The sequence below is a fragment of the Pelobates fuscus genome, chromosome 5 (assembly GCF_036172605.1).
Source record: "Pelobates fuscus isolate aPelFus1 chromosome 5, aPelFus1.pri, whole genome shotgun sequence".
Lineage (NCBI taxonomy): Eukaryota > Metazoa > Chordata > Amphibia > Anura > Pelobatidae > Pelobates > Pelobates fuscus.
In genome coordinates this window covers 95,908,990-95,923,546 of record NC_086321.1, presented here as the reverse complement: position 1 = coordinate 95,923,546, position 14,557 = coordinate 95,908,990, and the positions used below count along the sequence as shown (strand labels likewise).

The following is a 14,557-nucleotide window of genomic DNA, read 5'->3' as shown; positions in this document are numbered from 1 at the left end:
TGACACCTATTATAGTAAATAGCAAAAAAAAAAAAGGTGGAAAAAACACCCAATAGACGTACAAATGTAATAATAGTACAACCTGGAAAATTAAGTCCAGGACGAATAAATCCTACTGAGGATCTATAGCAAATCTAGAATAATAAAGACATATCTTTATCAGTATAAAAATATGTGGTGCTAGTAGCAAACTCACAAACGTATGTGGGAAACAGGCTTCTCACCCCACCTGGGGTTAAATAGTGTCTGGAACGGATAGTAGATATTGATAAGAAAGAATCTTCAAAGGAATAAAGGGAGAAAACCATACATGGTGAAGTATGTATAAATTCAGGTTGTACTATTCCCCATGGGGAAAGCATTGGATTGGCTAAAATCTGTAAGGGGGCGGGGTCAAACACAGTTTTGGCCAATCAGCACCTCCTCATAGAGATGCATTGAATCAATGCATCTCTATGAGGAAAATTCAGCGTCCCCATGTAGAGGCTGAATGGAAAGACTGAACGGCAAGGCTGCTTACTGTGCAGCCCTGAGCCAGGAAGCCCCCTCCAGTGGCCATCTGAGGAGTGGCCACTTGGAGGTGTCCCTAGGGGCAATGTAAATACTCCTAGTGTTTCCATAAAAATGCCTGAAGGGAGTTATTACACTCACCAGAACAACTACATAAAGCTATAGTTGTTCTGGTGATTATAGTGTCCCTTTAAGTCTCCCGATAATGTATGGCCAAGATACTTTGACAAAAAATGGGGTGGCCAAATAAAAAGTATATAAAAGCCACAAAATGCTGAATTAGCAATCAATAAATAGTTCATCTTACACACAGTCCAAATCTCGCAAGAGGTTAACTTGAATACTCTCAGGCGAGAGCATATATTCAGAAGTCTTAATCAGATATGCATCACTAAACAACTGACAGGCAAAAGAAATCCTGAGAACTTGATGATGTAAACTGAAGATTTGCATGCTGGTTCAGGTTGTAACTCAGAAGCAATGATCTTGAAACAATCAAGCAACATGGTCAAATAACAGACTGTTTTACCGTATAATCAATTGAATATTATCTCCCTCTGTTTTTGCATGAATCGTCAAAGTATGAATTGGGATGTGTGCACTCAATCCTGTGCAATGAACATAATACAATGGCAGCCCCTCAAAGAGCTGTCGATGAGACTTAACTTCAGCCCCCGTAACCGAGGGCCCCTTTTACCTGAATCAAGGCGTAAATGCTGAAGTGGAGTTGTGGCTGCTGGCCCTAATAAACAAAATAACTAATGAGTAACTAATAAAATACCTGAAGGATGAGTGCAGGACTACTCAAAGTGCTTTACTTGGTTTAATTTAATAAAAAGGTTTTAATAACACACTGGCCCATTGATATTATTGGCCAACTTACTTCTCATTACTTCGGATGGACGAATGGCTGAGTTTAACTGAGTCAAGAATACTGAACTTTGAACAGGTTTCTACATTTAGTACATTAACCTACATAATTCTCTCACTCAGGATATTAATAATACACTAGTCACATGAAGCACGTGAATCAGTGAAATTATACAGTAAGAAATGTATGATTACATATTAATGAGGGAGTTACGCCTAAAATAAAATTTAAAAAGTTATATGTTGTACTGGTGCCTTATAATATGTAATCTGTGTTATCCTGGTGAATGCAGACAGGGTGGTTTAAACATAACAAAGCAATGAGTCTTGTATAAAAAGTGTCCTATTTGATGATATCGCTCTTTGCTCATGTTTATCTTGAATCTTAATAGTTAGCAGGGTCAAGGTCATTTAAAGCACCAAACCACTCATGCTCTATTGAAAGAGCATAACATTTCATCGATACATTGTGCTAGCAGTTTTCCTAACAAATATATAGAGTGGCAGAAACACCTATTTAAAGATAGGCGTTTCTTCTAGTTCTTATTTAAAACGTCCACTTAGACTCTATTCCACCAATTTGATTCACAAGGGAGAGCAGAAAAGACCACCCACAGGCAGTCCCTCTGCTCTACCAAGCAAAGCAAGCACAGCTCATGCACTGTGGTTTCTATGGAATCTACCTGTGCTTGGGGACACAAATCACAGAATACAGCTGGAGGTGCCAAGGAAGTACCAGAGGTGGGTGTTACATAAAGCTCAGAACACGGCAGTGCTAAAACGGAGGTAAGAATATCTCAATATTTTATATTGAATCTTTGTAATATATGGTGTATTCAATGTATCAGGGTCTGATTTAAGGTAATTAGACATTATCCTTAACAGGTTCACTTTAATACTTGCAGAACATTAAAGTCGTATCTTCAAGAAGATATAAGTCTCATAATTCTATGGACAAACGAATGGTTTGGGTAGCAAAATAATCAATAAACCACATTTACAGGGTTATTTACTAAAGTGAGAATTCAAAATAAATTCAAAGTGAATTTCAAATTTAAGCCCAAAATAGTCCGCTGGGAAAAAATTTAAAAGTTAGCCATGCTTCCAATTCCGTTGCTTTGGCCCTTAAATTTGCACTTTGTTTGCCAACAGCCGCTATCTGAATTTTTATTTCTACAGAGTATTGAATAATCAGTAGCTATCACCAGAAAAAACAACAACAACAACCCACAAACAGCAGATTGGTTCTCTTGCAGATTACTATGCAGTACACATTAATGAGTGGGCCAATCTTAACAGGATTCCCTGACATAGATTGATCATTGCCAAGAACACTATCTGTGCGTGTTATTAATCTTTCACATTATGACAAAATAATATTAATGGAACACATGCACTATAAGCAACTACAGCGTGCCCTCCCTCAAAGACAGCACCAGCTCTGCCTGGGAGCTTTCAGCTCTTCAGCGTTCGTAGTGGAGAAAAAAATGGAGCTAGTTAAGAAGTCAAATCGCTCAAAAACAGTTTGACTTTGTACATTGGCGGGAAGCCTGGTCACTTCAATACAGCAGTGCAGTGGTAAATGGGGTAGTAAAGTGGTTTTGGAGTGTTTCTTTAAAATCTGAAGTATTTTATTTTAATCAAATACAGCTATATATATATATATATATATATATATATATATATACACATACATACACACCTAACATTTGACTTGATGAGCTTTTATTATAAAAGTGATGAGTCTACTATTCCACAGGAATGAAAACCATTCAGAAAGCAGAGGCATAGAATGTGCAGCTATTATGACAGCTAGTCTAGTGACGGTGTTTAACTCCTTATTCATGGCCAATAACAAGCCTATACATGGTAAAATTGCGGGAACAAACCTGAAAGTATACACGTTCTGAAAAAATAAGCCTTAAGGAATCTGTGCTGAAAGTTGTGGCCACATTCTCATGCAAAATTGATTGTGAATATGCAGGGTAAACACAATGCATATCATGATCATGCACTGACCAGGACTGTAAAGTTAGAACAGTTGGAACAATACAAGTACTTGAGGCTGTCAAACATTCAGACCTTTCTTACACCGTACTTCCTTATAATATTATGGAGCGACCACTTGAGGAGTAGAAGGCTGGGCTAATAAACGCTAAAGCGTTTTATCAGTTTACGAATCAGAGACTAGCATAGTATTTAGGTAACCTGGAGATCGAAGAATTTAAAAGAGAAGTAATATTGCCAGATGTTCTCCCTTTAATGCTGTGCAGGTTGAGATTTGCTGCTTGGTACAAATATTGCTTCACTTATTGTTCTAACATGTTGGTGTGCAACATACATCGGAGAACAGATTCAAACTGCATTGTTAATACATGTCATAGTAAGAAAGAAAACATAGGCTTATTAGTCCCATCTAGAACATGACTGCTTTGTACAATAAGGTCCTGTGAATCCAGTCTCTGGAATAAAACTAGTTTTATCACTCACCCGATGACACGGCCTCCTGGATTCTTTTCTTCAGTTCACAGCAAATGTGGACATCCAGTATAAGGATGGGTGCCAAACCTAACAGAAAATACATCAATAGATACATCAGTGTCTTGAAACCTTATATTCTAGCATTATGTGTTACAATCATAGCAACAGAAGACAAACCAGTGAGTTTTGCCAAATCAATCATCGCCATTAGCTGGTTCACCAATATTTAAAGGGACACTAGAATCACCAGAACAATTACAGCTTATTGAATTTGTTCTGGTGAGTAGAATCATTCCCTTCAGGCTTTTTGCTGTAAACACTGTATTTTCAGAGAAAATGCAGTGTTTACATGACAGCCTAGTGATAACTCCACTTGCCACTCCTTAGATGGCTGCTAAAGCTGCTTCTTTGGGTATTGCTGCAGAGTAAGCAGCACTGCCATTCAGTGTATCCTCCCTCTGGAAGCAGACACTAAACGTTCCTCATAGAGATGCATCGATTCCAATCATCTCTATGACTAGATGCTGATTGGCCAGGGCTGTTTGGCTCTGCCCCTGATATGCCTCCTTGACAGTCTCAGCAAATCCTATGGGGAATTGTGATTGGTTCAGACCACCACTTCTGATAATGTCAGCAGACAGGGTAGGTAGACAGGGACAGAGCCAGCAGCTGCAGACTCGAACACAAGTAAGATTTTACTATATTTAGGGTGGCCAGAGGGGACCATAGGGTGCTAGATGGTGGTTTTAACACTATAGGGTCAGGAATACATGTTTGTGTTCCTTTTAACAAGCCCTAGAAACCTACTGTTGTCATCATTGTCTAAAAGATGAAACTGCAGAAACATTTTAATTCTGCACATTCCATTCCAGTTTTCATATACAATAGAATATTCAGAGAAAATTTTACTGAACTGCTGGAAGAATGACCTACTTAACTTTTCTCCAACTTCAGAAAAACACTGAGAGTGCAATACATTCTTAATTGTATATGGTCATACCCTGCACAAGTGCAACATTTGTCCATGGGCAAGCAGCAGAGTAACTATGTTGGTTATCTCCAGATGGTTCACGTTGAACCATAGCAAAAGGTATCCAAATACCAATTAAAACGAATTCTAGGACTTTGTATTCTTCATTTACTGCTTACTTATATCACATTTTCATAAAATTGTTTTTTTTATAAATTCTGCAAGCAGACCACTACACAAGGTAAAGTGATAAGTAAAAGCAACAGAAATGGTTCTATGAACTACATACATCTTCAAAGCTTTATTTCACGAACATAGATTGTTAAACTATGTCACCCATCTGCAATTCATTAGCTATTTCCCAGTGATAACAGGATCAGAGTGAGCATTCTTATCCACAATTGCCTATTTTAACTGAATTGCGAGGCACATGAAAACAAGCATTGGTGAGTTGTGGATTGAACAAAATAATTATTTTTCAATGACTAAGCAAGTGGGATAGAGATAGACAATGATGAGGACTGCATTCTGAGGGCTTTAGCATAATTACAAATATTCCTTGTAATCAAAGAGAACAATAGTAGTTTAATGTGGCACAGAATTCAATATTGCAGGTTAGTTGTAATGCTTATCGCGTATTATATTGACTTCTTATAGCCTATTTATGGGAGTCAAAATGTTTTCTTTTGGTAGTACCACAAAAAGGCTTAAATGTCTTATAGAAGCTAACAGATAAAGCACATTACTGAAGTTCTATATGGTTTGGGCAAAATATAATGATTAAAGCACTTATGTAGTACGCACTTATCTTTCTATCCTGTGAACATTACGTCAGGTTAGGTATAGCTTGGAAGGTACATTTCTTAGCACATTATACATAAAATATAGACTTGCAATTACTGTCTCAAGGAGTAACAAAGCCAAAGGAAATCCAATGTATAGAGATCTAAATCACCAAACAATGCTTGATCTCAGTATGGTGTTTGCCATTAAGGAAACTCAACACCACAAGCAAGAACATAGGCCAGTGTTAGTACCTATGAAGAAGAATAATAGTGCCAAGGAAACACAAAACCCATAATCCTATTATAAAGCGACACAGATAGCCAAACACAGCCAAATTTATCATATTTATATCGAACCTTCCGTTATGGGTGTAACTGTAAAATGACATGACCCAACATCCCATGGATGATCTGCTTTGCAGTGGAGTCGTGGCAAGAGGGGCACGTGCCCCCATGTTGTAAGAGTAGACTTGCCTCCCAATTCACTTTAAAACCCTTGGGGTACAAATAAACCAAAATCTGTAAACACCACTTATTCACAACACTTTTAGTGAACTGAAGTGTCTCATATCTAACCTTACCCATTTTTATAATATTAATATTTATTTTTGTGTTATATACCATCTAAATATTGTTTTCCCATATATATTGAAATGTTTACAGAAATCCTTTGCCTGCCTTCCCACCTCCCCCTCTCTCACCATCACTTTTTTCAAAATTGCTCTTGGAAAAACAAGACAGTCGCAAAATTGTGAGCATTGGCTTCGATAACGGATAGTCTGAACAGGGACACACAAAGATGATGTGATTGTATATTAGAACTAAAATAGGTTGATGACTATGTGTCTTCAAATTCGATTTTTGAATGTGTACAGCAACCAGACGTCAGAAACCATCCTTTAACATGCAAATGAGCAAAAATATGATCTATTTCATTGATGGAGAGAACTGTAACTCCTGCTTTGATTATGTTGCACTGCAGTCTTGAAGCAGTGAGCTGCATCTAACTGCACAGCCCTTTACAATAACCATTACAACTCCTGTTATCAATCTTAGTTAGTGAGGTGGCATTCCAGTTGGTGTTTGTCTGATTATGTTGATAACATTCTCAGGTAGAATGTATTAAGGCAACTTAAGCCATCTGCAAGAGTCACGTTGTCTACAAGGTTAACTGCAAAAATACATTTTAAACACTATCAAAACCAATCACCTATATTTTAGATAACACCCTGATAGTATCTGCCGCTATCTTGTATACAAACTGCGAGCATATTCTCTATATCCTGTTGCTTACACGCAGAAAAACAACAAAGTTTCCTGGTGAATAATGCTTTTTAAACAAAGCAAATGAATAACATATCAATATGGGGGGGGGGAGGGGGGGGGGGGTTTACATTGCAGCTCAAGTCTGCCCTCAGTGGCTGTCTCTGCACACTCTGCATGAGAACCTCCAGCATCAGATTGTCCCCATAGGAAAACATTGAATAATGCTTTCCTATGGGGTGGTTTAATGCACACGTGGCCATTGCTGCGCAAGCGCATTAGGTCTCCCCTGCCGGTGGAGGAGTGTGGGAGGAGCCTCACCCAGCGCAGGATTTAGACAAGTGGCTGAAGGAGGGGGGGGGGGGGCGAAGTGCGAGGGAGGGGAGACCTCTTAAACCTATTTTGTTTTCCTGGCACTATAGAATCCTTTTAAAGATTTCCCAAATATAGTGACATTGCAAAACTTGTCTGTGATGTCACCCTTTGATACAAATCAGCACAACATTCTATATGCAGTAAATTGTAACTCTCAGCCAGAAACCAAAAATGTGTCATGTAATTTCAGATGGTCCTCTCAGGTAGGAACATGCACATGATATACATCAGGTCCCTAGGCCATAATAAAGAGTTTACTGCAGCAGTATTCCTTAGTACAACATAGACCCATCAGATACTGCGTCTAATCTGAGTGTTATGCAAACTTGGTTATTATTATTATTATTATTTTATTATGTATATAGCGCCAACAAATTCCGTAGCGCTGTACAATGGGTGGACTAACAGACACATAATTGAGATCAGACCACTGGACGTACAGGAACAGAGGGGGTTGAGGGCCCTGCTCAATGAGCTTACATTGGGTTTGAAGTATTGGTCTGTTACTTAATTGTTCAGTCAAACAATAGGTTGCAAAATGAATGGTAGTCTTTTATTTAGTTTTTTAAAGGTTAGAGAGTTATTTCAACCAAAACCAGTGTTTTAACCCTTCAGAGCATGCCCCCTATTAAAATAAATAAATGAAGACCAATGTCAAGTTCTTCCAGCATTCCAAAACATCGTACGTGACATTTGCTGCAGGGAGAGAGATGTCTTAGATGCCTTGACTTAGAGCAGCATAGGGTGGAGAGCATACGGCTATTGGTTGTCTGTTACAGATGTTTAATATGCACTGAATTAACATTAGCAGTTCCCTTAGAGATACGGGCTCCTAATGACCCTGGATTTAAACCTTTAGCAGACCGGCAACAACATATTTATCTCTGTATGTGCAGCACTTATCACAAAAACACTGCCCATGCAAACTCCAAGCACCATAACCACTACACATCACTAAAGGGATCTCGTTGCTTGAAGAAACCTTTAAGAACAATTATTTTACATTGTAGGTTTGTAACAAAGGCTTACCAATGTTTTGTTTGCAGCCTCCAGGATACCTTGAAAGTTTAGGCAATGACCTCAAAACATTCAGCATTCACAAAATTGATACCAGTGGTTCTTTATCACACAGATTTTAGAACGCTAAGAGTCAGAGCACATAAATGTACTAACGCTGCCATTACTGAGGTTTGCCAGAAGAAATTACTGTCTCGTTAAAAAGGAGGCCGTTACCGCCCCAATAATGGGACAAGATTTAAGGATGCTCTTACATGTAAATAAGAGAGTAGGTCACGGTCTGTCTTAGTCACTGATTGGCACCAAGACAAATCTTTTCTTGTCCTTGACGAAGGTCATAAAGCAGCCAAGCAATATAACTATTACACAAGCAACTTCTTGACCCAATTAGAAACACATACTGTATATCCACTTTACATTCATTATTCGTTTATCTCTACTTACAATTTTATCATAAGAAAACAAAAACAAAACATGTTTTGTGTTACTTCTAGTTTTTACTACAAAACCAGTTGTTAGGTTTTTTTGTTTGTTTGTTGAAATTACTGATGAGAAAGACACCTCCCTGGACTGACAAGGAAGGGGGGACATGACTGCGGCTAGGATAAGGAGTCTTAAAGGAAGAGCAGATGGGAGGGGGATATATGGATACATAGTTGCTAAGATGGAAGACAGTTATAAGGACAGTGAGGGGAGGGGACTTACCAGTCAGCTCTTGGAAGTGCAGGGATCCTGACTTTCAGATTTGCATCTGTCTTTCTTTGCTGACCCCTTAAAAAACAAAAAAAAAAAAACAAAAAAAAAAAAAAAAAAAAAAAAAATATTATAGACATTATTCTTAAAAAGTTTTATACTTACCTGTTCCTGAATTTTGAGAGTGATGGACGTTTCCCAGGAATCGTTGGTGGCCCTGTTGCAGGCTTATCGGGCTGCACATGGTGCAGGCTCGTTAGCAGAGGTGTTGGCCGGCATGGATGGCGTCCCCGGTGAAGAGGCTCGACCTGTGGAAGGTGGGCGGCGGGCCAGGCGTTCAAGGCCGCCGTCGCGACTGTCTCCCAGCCCGGTGAGAGGAGGTCGTGAAGGCCGAAGAAGCCGGCGAGCTGGAGTGGCTGGGAATGTGGAGCCGAGCCTGGTGTCGTCCCCCCGAGCGATCCGGTCCCAGGTGAGAGCTGCGGCTGCGTCCGGCAGCCATTTCCAAGATGGCGATTCGGCGGGAAGATCCAGGAGCCCTCCACCTTCTCTTCCGGCGCGGCCGGAAGTGACGTCACGACGCCGGTCGCGCACGGCCGGCGCGCCGGATATGACGACAGCAGCCGGCGACGGGCAAAACCCGGAAGTGGGTGCCCGCGCCGGAAATAGGACGCCGGGCGCCCGGAGACCACAAGCGCCGGCGGAAGAAGGCGGCAATAGGGGTGCTGTGAGCCGGACAGCAGCCCCAAGGAGATGGGAGTCCCCAGGACCGGCCGGTTCATGGGGTGCCGCGGATCAGGCGGCAGCCCCAAGATTGCAGTACTGCCAGGATGCCGGCGGTCGGGAGGCCGTGTCGGCTGCAGCCCCTCTGGGAGCTGGGAGGCTCCAGGGGGAGTCCGGTGAGGAGGAGGAGTCTGAGGAGGAGCGAGAAGGTGAAGGAGGACGGCCCCTGCGCCTCCCCTCATTTGGTGAGTCAGCATGCGCAGGCGCCTGGGGTGCTGCAGGGAGTTCAGGTCAGGATAGCGAGGTGTTGCGCCTGCTGAGGATGTTAGTGGAGGGGCAAGCCAGGGGTACTGGTCTAGGGGCTCAGGGTCCCGGTAGTGCGGATAGTTTGAGGGGTCATGGGGTTGGGGTGGTTTCCTTTCTCCCAGGGTGTGAACTGGCTCCCCTAGGTTTACATGTGCCAGCGGAGGTGCAAGAGAAGATTATTCGTGGTGAGTATGTGGATCTCCTTTCTCTCGTTCCGCCAGACAAGGAGTCCGTGGACAGACCGCGACGTGGCGAACAATTGGAGGGAGAAAAGGGTAAGGCTATCCCGCGTACGTTCGGTAATTGGCTGCAAGGATTTAATATCTTTGCCAGCGTACTAGTGCGCCGTTTCCCTGAGAGGGCCCCCTCTTTATTTGGTTATTTGGACTTAATTTGGGGCGCCTACAAGGTTTATGGAGGGCAATGCTGGTTCAAATACGACCAGCAATTCCGCCAGAAGATGGCGGCGTGTCCGGGTATGGGTTTTGGGGTGCAGGACGGCAGCCTGTGGCTGCTACTTATGACCCCGTGTAGACCCTCTCCCTTTTCGGGGGCGGCCGGCGTCCCCACGGGTACGTCGGCAGGTCAGAGGAAGGGAGTCTGTTGGCTCTTCAACGAGAGCCACTGTAAGTGGTTTAGCTCCTGCAGATTCCGGCACGAGTGTGCCCACTGTGGGGGAGCCCACCCGGCTCTCCGTTGTTTCAAGAAGGGCAGACCATCTGCCTCCAAGGGCTCTGGTAAGGACGACGTTCCTCGCAGAGAGGACTCCAGTGAGCGTGGAAAAGATGCGTCCATGGCTCGTCCAGTATCCTAAGAGGGACGTTGCTAGCCTCTTGTTCGACGGTTTCACAACGGGTTTCTGGATTCCCTTTGTGCTGTCGGACGAGGGCCAGTTCGCGGACAATCTTCGGTCCACGCGGGGAAAAGAGGTTTTGTTACAAGAAAAGTTGGAGGCGGAGATTCAACGGGGCCGCATGGCCGGCCCCTTTGATTCCCCCCCATTCCACAACCTGAGGGTGTCTCCGCTGGGTCTGGTACCCAAAAAGGATCCGGGAGTTTTTCGATTGATTCACCATCTCTCGTACCCTTCGGGGTCGTCGGTCAATGATGACATTGACAGGGATGCGTGCAGGGTACGTTATGCGTCCTTCGACTCGGCATTGCTCCTCCTGCGGCGGGCCGGTCGTGGGGCGTTATTAGCAAAATCGGACATTGAATCGGCCTTTCGTTTGTTGCCGGTTCATCCGGATTGCTTTCACTTGTTGGGGTGTTTCGCTAACGGTTGCTTCTATTATGATATGTGTATGCCCATGGGCTGCGCTATCTCTTGTTATCATTTCGAACTGTTTTCTTCTTTTTTGGAGTGGGTCACGTCCAGAGTTGCGGGTTTGTGTTCGTTGACACATTACCTGGATGATTTTTTGTTTGTTGGTCCGTCGGGTTCCCAGGATTGTACAGCGTTGCTTCAGGCATTCCGGCGGGTGGCGGCTGAGTTCGGGGTTCCTGTGTCCGAACAAAAAACGGTTGGCCCGGTGTTGGTCCTTTCATTCTTGGGTATCGAAATCGATACCGAGAGAATGGTTTTCCGGCTTCCGGAAGAGAAGTTGGAGGGGTTGCTGCGGTTGGTGGACTTAGTCAAAGGTTCCAAGAAGGTTCAGTTGCGTCAGATGCAGGGCCTGTTGGGGCACTTGGTTTTTGCATGTCGGGTGTTACCGATGGGTCGGGCATTTTGTCGTAGATTGTCCTTGTCCACGGTGGGGGTGAAGGAACCTTTCCATTACATTCGGATCACGAGGCGCCTTCGGGCGGATCTGGCAGTGTGGAGCTCCTTCCTCAGACGTTACAACGGGCACTCTTGCTGGTTGAGGGAGGCCACCACCAATGCTGCCTTGGATCTGTTTACCGATGCCTCGGGGTCAGTTGGTTTTGGAGCGTATTTTCGGGGTCAGTGGTGCGCGGGGGAGTGGCCGGAGGAATGGCAGTCTTCCCCATTTCGAAGGAATTTGACCTTTTTGGAACTGTTTCCGATAGTGGTCGCCCTGGAACTGTGGGGTGAGGAGCTGAGAAATCACACGGTGGTCTTTCACACGGACAACATGAGTGTGGTCCATGTGATTGCCCGATCGTCCTCCTCGTCCCCTCCAGTGTTGGCTCTTCTCCGTCACCTCGTGCTCCTTAGTCTTCAGTTTAATGTTTGGGTGCGGGCGCAACATGTCCCGGGTGTGCAAAATGTGGTGGCTGATGCATTGTCTCGCTTGCAGTGGGAACGGTTTCGCGAGGCAGCGCCGGAGGCGCGGCGGACCGGTCTGCAGTGTCCGGACTCCTTATGGAAGCTCGATTTCGAGGCCTGATGGGCTTGGTATCGGACTCCTTGGCGGAGGCTTCCTGGAAGGCATACCGGGCAGTGTGGAAACAGTGGCTGTCGGCAGCACGGGACGGGGATGTATCCACGGAAATGGGACGTACGGAGGCGACTCTTGTGTTGCTGGATGACTTGGTCAGGAGAGGTAGGTCTTGCGCAGTAGCGGAGAAGGCGCTGGCTGCCCTGTCTTTCTTGTTTCGATTTATGGGCTGGCGGGATGTTACTAAGGAATTTGGGATCCAGAGGGTGGTGAAGGGGTGGCGACTGCGGCGTCGCCCGGATCGTCGTCGTCCGATTTCGGTGGAAATGTTGCGGCGGATTCTTTTAGTCTTGCCGCGGGTCTGTGGCTCGGATTATGTATCGAAGTTGTTTCGCGTAGCCTTCTCGGTCTGCTTTTTTGGAGCCTTTCGCATCGGCGAGTTGGTAGCCCCGAGCAAGGGGAAGGCCTCGCCTTTGGCATTGTCGGATGTGCGGTGGTCTACTTCCTCCGTTGACATTTTTGTGCGGCGCTCTAAGACGGACCAGGCGGCCCGGGGTGCCTGGGTTCGTTTAGGGGCCACGAGGGATGTCGTCTGTCCTGTCGGGGCTTTTCACGATTTTCTGGAGGTGCGCCCGGAGCGGGGAGGCCCTTTGTTGGCTCACGCGGATGGGTCTCCCCTAACACGCTATCAGTTCTCGGCAATGCTGAAGAGAGCATTGGCCGCGGGTGGTATGGAAAGTCAAGGGTTTTCGGCCCATTCCTTTCGGATTGGGGCGGCTACCCAGGCAAGTGTTTTGGGTTACTCGGCTGCGGGCATTAAACGCATTGGAAGATGGGAGTCGGGGCGTTTTAAGTCTTATGTCCGACCTCATATGCTGTAACCCTCTTCTCGTTGTAGGTGGGCGGCCCCGGTACGTGTGGATACTAGGGCATTCCTACGTGTACTGGGCAGCTAGGCGAGCTGAAGACCGGGCCTATGGACGAAATTTGGGGTTCTCAGTGGACGTGGCCCGAGTCAGGTGGAAGGGCATTAGGGGCCTCCGATGGCAGCAAGTATATCCTGAGTTCGTGGAGCTCCGTAAGTTTGTGTCAGGGCCGGTGGTGGTGGTGGTCCATGCGGGCGGGAACGACTTGGGGGTTTCCAGGACTGTGGACCTTCTCCACGCGATTCGGCACGACTTGGCGAGGTGCATGGCGCTGTTTCCGGACATGACCTTGGTTTGGTCGGAGGTGGTTTCCAGGCCGTGCTGGCGCGCGCTGCCGCACTCGCGCGGTTTGGAGAAGAGCCGGCGCAAGCTGAACATTGCAGTGGGGAAATTTGTCCGGCGGCTAGGTGGGGTGGTCGTTCGACACGTGGAGCTGGAAGGGGAGAACCAGAACTTAATGAGGAGGGATGGGGTCCACTTAAACGAGATAGGTTTGGACATCCTGAACACGGGTTTGCAGAGTGGGATTGAGGCTGCGCTGTCGGCGGGGGGCGCGATGACGGCAGGAGGCGTGAGGGGAAGTCGTCATCGCGGTGGCGGGAGTCCTGGCCAGCGCAGGCAGAAGTGATGGAGTTGCCGAGGAGGCTTGGGGAGTCGCAGCCTGTTGGGAGCTGATGGCGGAGGCAGGCTGCTCATGGACTCATGGTTTGTGGGGATAGACCTGTCTGTTGGGCAATCACCCCAACAGCTGACAGTATTTATGTTGCTGGCATGGAAAATTAATAAAGCTGTGGCCGATGCCCTTACCCAACTTTATACGGTCTCTGTGTGTCATTGGGAAAGGGGGGCACCGGGTGGGTGGTACAGTCATCTAGACAGCAGTCAAGACACCTCCCTGGACTGACAAGGAAGGGGGGACATGACTGCGGCTAGGATAAGGAGTCTTAAAGGAAGAGCAGATGGGAGGGGGATATATGGATACATAGTTGCTAAGATGGAAGACAGTTATAAGGACAGTGAGGGGAGGGGACTTACCAGTCAGCTCTTGGAAGTGCAGGGATCCTGACTTTCCCGCCCTCCCGCCCTTAGGACATTTGGTTATTGAAGGAATGTGGGTTTTGTTTCTGGTGCTTGTTGTTGGTTGTCTTTTCTTGTTTTGTCACAGCATGCGGGAGTCCTGGCCAGCGCAGGCAGAAGTGATGGAGTTGCCGAGGAGGCTTGGGGAGTCGCAGCCTGTTGGGAGCTGATGGCGGAGGCAGGCTGCTCATGGACTCATGGTTTGTGGGGATAGACCTGTCT

General features: G+C 45.6%; 1 protein-coding gene across 1 annotated transcript in view; it reads right to left on the bottom strand.

The window, feature by feature from the left end:
* The window catches only part of ERBIN (erbb2 interacting protein), a 188,528-nt gene that overhangs the window by 144,328 nt on the left and 29,643 nt on the right, over positions 1-14,557 (bottom strand). Inside the window, exon 2 of the mRNA XM_063454077.1 lies at positions 3,871-3,948. The gene's annotated coding sequence lies outside the window, so the exon portion shown is untranslated. The remainder of the gene's footprint in view (positions 1-3,870; positions 3,949-14,557) is intronic.